Consider the following 7,474-nt stretch of genomic DNA (forward strand, 5'->3'; position numbering starts at 1 on the left):
AACGTGAATTAAGAACAAAGATTGTGAAAAATGAAAAACCAAAAATTTACAAAAAAATTGTGGTGTGTTCAAATAGTAACTTATATAAATGTAAATAATAGTCAAAAAAATAGTCCAACAGTGAAAACTTAATAGAAAAAATAATCCAACAATAAATTATAATAAGTAAGTAGTGTGTCTCTTTAAGAAAAAACAATAATCCTTAAAGTGTTGTGAATCCTAACAGCAATAGTTATGGTGATTTTCCAAGTGTTTTATACTGAATAGCAGTGTCAGTACTTGCTAGCCGTTTTCCAACCCAAAATTCTATCTTCTTGGCAAATATTTTGTTATAATCCCTGGATGATCCTTCTGTAAAAGAAAGATATGATGGTGAAGATTGTTTTTAAATCAATAGAAAATGAAATTGTGCTTACCAGTCGACACGTTTCGGTCACAAAGAGACCTTTATCAAGATTGGTTTTATGGTGTTAGTAGTGGTTTTTTTATACCAGACTGATTGCTGGCCATAAAATTGTGGAACAGGAAGTGTTTGTTAAGCACTTCCTGTTTTACTGACCTTAAATGTGTGTTTAAAATATATAGTTTATAGTTTAAAAATCTGTGATTAAAAAATCCATTATAATACATTTAGATGGTATCCTTATTTTGTCAAGCTCTGTCTGCATCTGATCACTTTTATTCAGAGAAAATACAAAAATTCCTATTTTAGAATGCAGTGTTCCAAATTTGGAAAAATATATATACAAACCCAGCCTTTCTAGTTATGACTTCATACCTATTATTTTAAAAAAAAAATTCTACCGCACCTGGTGTTCCCAGGCGGTCTCCCATCCAGGTACTAACCAGGCCTGGCCCTGCTTAACTTCCAAAATCAGACGGGATCGGGTGCATTCAAGGCAGTGTGGCTGTAGACATTTCTGTATTAGCCCTATTTCTCATCATGATCTGATAAGAAAGAGAGTTTACTGTCATCTCCAAGCCGTTTTTCAGCTGTTTCTATTGGGTAAACAGTAAACAGCTGAAAAACGGCTTGGAGATTACAGTAAACTCTCTTTCTTATCAGATCATGATGAGAAATAGGGCTAATACAAAAATATCTACAGCCACACTGCCTTGAATGTACCCGATCTCGTCTGATCTTGGAAGTTAAGCAGGGCCAGGCCTGGTCAGTACCTGGATGGGAGACCGCCTGGAAACACAAGGTGTGGTAGAATTTTTTTTTTAAATAATAGGTATGAAGTCATAACTAAAAAGGCTGGGTTTGTATATATATTTTTCCAAATTTGGAACACTGTATTCTAACATAGGAATTTTTGTATTTTCTCTGAATAAAAGTGATCAGATGCAGACAGAGCTTGCCAAAATAAGGATACCATCTAAATGTATTATAATTGATTTCTTAATCACAGATTTTTAAACTATAAACTATATATTTTAAACACACATTTAAGGTCAGTAAAACAGGAAGTGCTTAACAAACACTTCCTGTTCCACAATTTTATGGCCAGCAATCAGTCTGGTATAAAAAGACCACTACTAACACCATAAAACCAGTCTTGATAAAGGTCTCTTTGTGATCGAAACGCGTTGACTGGTAAGCACAATTTCATTTTCTATTGATCTAAAAACAATCTTCACCATCATGTCTTTCTTTTATAGAAGGATCATCCAGGGATTATAACAAAATATTTGCCAAGAAGATAGAATTTTAGGTTGGAAAACGGCTAGCAAGTACTGACACTGCTATTCAGTATAAAACACTTGGAAAATCACCATAACTATTGCTGTTAGGATTCACAACACTTTAAGGATTATTGTTTTTTCTTAAAGAGACACACTACTTATTATAATTTATTGTTGGATTATTTTTTTCTATTAAGTTTTCACTGTTGGACTATTTTTTGAACTATTATTTACATTTATATAAGTTACTATTTGAACACACCACAATTTTTTTTTAAATTTTTGTTTTTTTATTTTTCACAATCTTTGTTCTTAATTCACGTTTTTTGAAGATCAACCAATTTTTTGACCATTAATAATTTTTGTACAATAATTTTTGCACACAACTTTTTTGATACACATTTTTTACATTGGCTTATTGCTGTCACAATATTTTTTACTTGACAATGCGTATGTGTTAAACACACAGTTAAAGGTCTTACTCAGAGCCTTACACATTAGTCACTATTGGCAATATTTAGGAGCATTGCATAGATTCGAGAACATTATTGGTTAGATAATATTATATAACTTACTAATATATTTCACCTATTATGTGTATGTGGTAAACACAAAGTTGATTTTTTGTTGTGAGCCTTATACTAAATTTGGAATTTTTTAGGAATATTTTTAAGAGCAATTTTTGCACAATTTTAAATGCTTTATCTGTTACATAACTATTTGTTTTAACTATTGATTTAGCTATTATTGTTGTATAAATTTGATTGTTTATACATGGATCCATGTTTTTAACTTATTTGTGTACTCAATAAATTGTTTATTGTAATCGTTTGATAATATTGCATTAGGTCCTGACCCAGCCTTCGTATAGTTGGCGCTTTGGTATACCTTATTAGTTTCATCTTTCCATTTTGACAACTAGGTGTCAAATTATCAAAGCCAGAGGTCTTATTTAGTAGGCGCTAGGTGTACTCCACTATCATCTTAGAGGTGTGTTTGGGGTCGTTGTCCTGTTGGAATACTGCCCTGCAGCCCAGTCTCTGAAGGGAGGGGATCATGCTCTGCTTCAGTATGTCACAGTACATGTTGGCATTCATGGTTCCCTCAATGAACTGTAGCTCCCCAGTGCCGGCAGCACTCATGCAGACCCAGACCATGACACTCCCAACACCATGCTTGACTGTAGGCAAATCACACTTGTCTTTGTACTCCTCACCTGGTTGCCGCCACACATGCTTGACACCATCTGAACCAAATAAGTTTATCTTGGTCTCATCGGATCACAAGACATGGTTCCAGTAATCCATGTCCTTAGTCTGCTTGTCTTCAGCAAACTGTTTGCTTGCTTTCATCTTTAGAAGAGGCTTCCTTCTGGGACGACAGCCAAGCAGACCAATTTGATGCAGTGTGCTGCGTATGGTGTGAGCACTGACAGGATGACCCCCCCACCCCTCCAACCTCTGCAGCAATGCTGGCAGTACTCATATGTCTATTTCCCAAAGACAACCTCTGGATATGATGCTGAGCACCTGCACTCAACTTTTTTGGTTGACCATGGCGAGGCATGTTCTGAGTGGAACCTGTCCTGTGAAACCGCTGTATGGTCTTGCCCACCACGCTGCAGCTCAGTTTCAGGGTCTTGGCAATCTTCTTATAGCCTAGGCGATCTTTATGTAGAGAAACAATTCTTTTTCTTCAGATCTTCAGAGAGTTATTTGCCATGAGGTGCCATGTTGAACTTCCAGTGACCAGTATGAGAGAGTGTGAAAGTGATAACACCAAATTTAACACACCTGCTCCCGATTCACACCTGAGACCTTGTAACACTAACGGGTCACATGACACCAGAGAGGGAATATGGTTAATTGGGCCCAATTTGGACATTTCCACTTTGGGGTGTACTCACTTTGTTGCCAACGGTTTAGACATTAATGGCTGTGTGTTGAGTTGATTTGAGGGGACTGCAAATTTACACTGTTATACAGGGTGTACACTCACTATTTTACATTGTAGCAAAGTGTCATTTCTTCAGTGTTGTCACATGAAAAGATATAATAAAATATCTACAAAAATGTGAGGGGTGTACTCAGTTTTGTGAGATACTGTATGTATATGTGTACATACATGTGTAGACGTATAAAGACATATATACACTTATATACATAAATAAATATAAACATATATGTATACACATTTGAGCCTTTCCTAGTTACACACCTTAAAATATACCATTTACCTTTAAAACACATTTTACACATATAAATATGTGTGTGTGTGTGTATATATATATATATATATATATATATATATATATATACACACACACACACACACACACACACGTGTAATACATACTTTAATATTTTTACATGTGTTTTAGTACACTTTTCTTGCAGCCATATCACTTCAGGGCTCAAGTAGCGCTAACTTTTTTAGTGCTGTTATGGGTTGCACACTTGTAATTTAAGCCTTAGAGGCCGATTTAACAATGTGTGGGCGGGCATGATCTGCTGTAGTGGATCATGTCTGCCGCACATCGATAAATGCTGACAGGATACGCTGTCAGCATTTATCATTGCACAAACAGTGAAATGCTTGTGCAATACTGGCCGCTAGCAGGGGGTGTCAATCAACTTGAACGTATCTGATTGGGGGGATTGCTGTCTGCCGCCACAGAGGTGGCGAATGAGTTAAGGAGCAGCAATCTTAAGACCGCTGCTTCTTAACTCCTGTTAAACAGGTGCATTCGGGGCTTAATAAATCAACCCCTGTCAGTCTGTTTCATTGTTGTAATAGGAAAGCACTAATCAGTGGGTAATACTTAAAATAAATCATTGCAATATGTTAATAATAATAATAGAAATACACCTTGATTTTTTTAATTAAAATTGTTTGACCATGGGTAGTATAACAACTTTACAATATACTTTCATTATTTATTTCATGTAACTTAGCTCTGAAAATTGTGGAATTTCTAAATCTCAGAACTTGAAATGCACCCTGCTTACTTCTCAAGGCAAACTCTGCTACATATCTGTCCCTAATAGGCTTTAATTGATCAGTACTGCAAAACAATACACTTTATAAATGGTGGGTAGAGTTTGGCTATTGAAAAGCTATTGCAGCAAACAAGAAGTTTATATGTTTTAAAGTATTTTAGACTTATCTGATATGTTATTCTATAGTAACACAACAGAAATATCTTGTAATTACAAGGTTTTTACTGTCCCTTTAAGGCGTTTGCCATAAGTGCTACACAATTGGTCAGTGATAGTCAATTATTTGTCCCCATTTTTTTCAGCTGTAAAATATATGACACAGACCATTGCTACTTACAGTATTAAACAATAGCTTGCCTATAATGACTAATCGTTTGGCTCGTCATGTTATAAATAAGAAACAAACTTCTCTCTGAGCTGTAGCTTGGCCTCCAATCCTATGATTTCACAATAGCTCAGAAATTTGACAAACAAGGTAGTACATCAGGTTCTGTTTCTTGGCAACAGTTCTTCGTTAGCAAATACTGCAAGACAAAAACGTGTACCTTAAAAGGAAACTGAATCATGAAAAATGAACAAGTGTTTAGTGAGTCTGCTTTATCTCTGGCCTTATAAAAATGCACACGTTTATATAAGAAAATTACAACCAAGTCTTCACAAAATAATTGTTTTAGTCAATATTTCTATAAAACTGAGGTTTATAATATATATATATTCAGCACCTGGGTAGTGCTTGCTGATTGGTGGCACTATTATGTTTCTATAGTGATCATATACACAAAGTAGTAATCTGTCAGACTAATGATTTAACCCCTTAATGACCACAGCACTTTTCCATTTTCTGTCCGTTTGGGACCAAGGCTATTTTTACATTTTTGCTGTGTTTGTGTTTAGCTGTAATTTTCCTCTTGCTCATTTACTGTACCCACACATATTATATACCGTTTTTCTCGCCATTAAATGGACTTTCCAAAGATACCATTATTTTCATCATATCTTATAATTTATTATAAAATTTTTTATAAAATATGAGAAAAAATGGAAAAAAACACACTTTTTCTAACTTTGACCCCCAAAATCTGTTACACATCTACAACCACCAAAAAACACCCATGCTAAATATTTTCTAAATTTTGTCCTGATTTTAGAAATACCCAATGTTTACACGTTCTTTGCTTTTTTTTGCAAGTTATAGAGCCATAAATACAAGTAGCACTTTGCTATTTCCAAACCATTTTATTCAAGATTAGCGCTAGTTATATTGGGACACTGATATCTTTCAGGAATCCCTGAATATCCCTTGACATGTATATATTTTTTTTTAGAAGACATCCCAAAGTATTGATCTAGGCCAATTTTGGTATATTTCATGCCACCATTTCACCGCCAAATGCGATCAAATACAAAAAATTGTTCACTTTTTCACAAACTTTCGGTTTCTCACTGAAATTATTTACAAACAGCTTTTGCAATTATGGCATAAATGGTTGTAAATTTTTCTCTGGGATCCCCTTTTTTCAGAAATAGCAGACATATATGGCTTTGGCATTGCTTTTTGGTAATTAGAAGGCCGCTAAATGCCACTGCGCACCACACGTGTATTATGCCCAGCAGTGCAGGGGTTAATTAGGGAGCTTGTAGGGAGGTTGTAGGGTTAATTTTAGCTTTAGTCTAGTGTAGCAGACAACCCAAAGTATTGATCTAGGCCCATTTTGGTATATTGCATGCCCCCATTTCACCGCCAAATGCGATCAAATAAAAAAAAAAGTTCCCTTTTTCACAAACTTTTTGTTTCTCACTGAAATTATTTACAAACAGCTTGTGCAATTATGGCATAAATGGTTGTAATTTTTTCTCTGTGATCCCCTTTGTTCAGAAATAGCAGACACATATGGCTTTGGCGTTGCTTTTTGGTACTTAGGCCACTAAATGCGCATCACACTTATTATGGGTAGCAGTGAAGGGGTTAATTAGGTAGCTTGTAGGGAGCTTGCAGGGTTAATTTTAGCTTTAGTGTAGAGCTTAGCCTCCCACCTGAAACATCAGACCCCCTGATCCCTCCCAAACAGCTCTCTTCCCTCCCCCACCCCACAATTGTCCCTGCCATCTTAAGTACTGGCAGAAACTCTGCCAGTACTAAAATAAAAGCTATATTTGGGCTTTTTTTTTTTTTTTTAAAAAAAAAGGCATATTTACATATGCTGCTCTGTAGGACCCCCCTTTAGCCCCCAACCTGACTGATCCCCCACCAAACAGTTCTCTAACTCTCCCCTCTGTCTTAATGGCCGCCATCTTGGGTACTGGCAGCTGTCTGCCAGTACCCAGTTTAGAATAAAATTGCTGATATTTTTTAATCTTTCCCCTTTTCTGTAGTGTAGCTCCCTGCCCCACCAAAGACCAACCCCCCACCCCCTCCTAGATACGTTCGATTTATATTTTTTTTAAATTAAAATACCCCTTATTCAAACTTTTTAAAAGTTATATTTTCTGTAGTGTAGCGTTCCCACCCGCTCCCGCCCCGTGCACGCGCCCGCCCGCCGCCCCCCCCCGTGCCCGCCGCCCCCCCCGTGCACGCGCGCCCGTGCGTGCCCCCATCGGCCCTGCCCCCGATCCCGCCCCCCTCTACATTACCTGGCCAATCGATGGCCGCCCACCCGCCTCCCAAGTCGGCTCCCACCCACCAACGATACCGGCCATCGATGGCCATCTAGAGTTATTGCAGGATGCCTCCATATCGAGGCATCACTGCAATAACCGGAAAGCAGCTGGAAGTGAGCAGGATCGCTTCC

General features: G+C 37.1%; 1 non-coding gene and 1 pseudogene across 1 annotated transcript; one reads left to right on the forward strand and one right to left on the reverse strand.

Moving 5' to 3' along the window:
• Positions 1–797: 797 nt before the first annotated feature.
• LOC128665313 (5S ribosomal RNA) lies at positions 798–916 on the reverse strand. Its single transcript, XR_008403077.1, has one exon. It is a non-coding gene; the product is annotated as a 5S ribosomal RNA (ribosomal RNA).
• Positions 917–1,098: 182 nt separating this feature from the next.
• Positions 1,099–1,217, forward strand: LOC128665212 (uncharacterized; annotated as a pseudogene).
• The last annotated feature ends 6,257 nt before the right edge of the window (positions 1,218–7,474 follow it).

The sequence above is a fragment of the Bombina bombina genome, chromosome 6 (assembly GCF_027579735.1).
Source record: "Bombina bombina isolate aBomBom1 chromosome 6, aBomBom1.pri, whole genome shotgun sequence".
Taxonomy (NCBI): domain Eukaryota; kingdom Metazoa; phylum Chordata; class Amphibia; order Anura; family Bombinatoridae; genus Bombina; species Bombina bombina.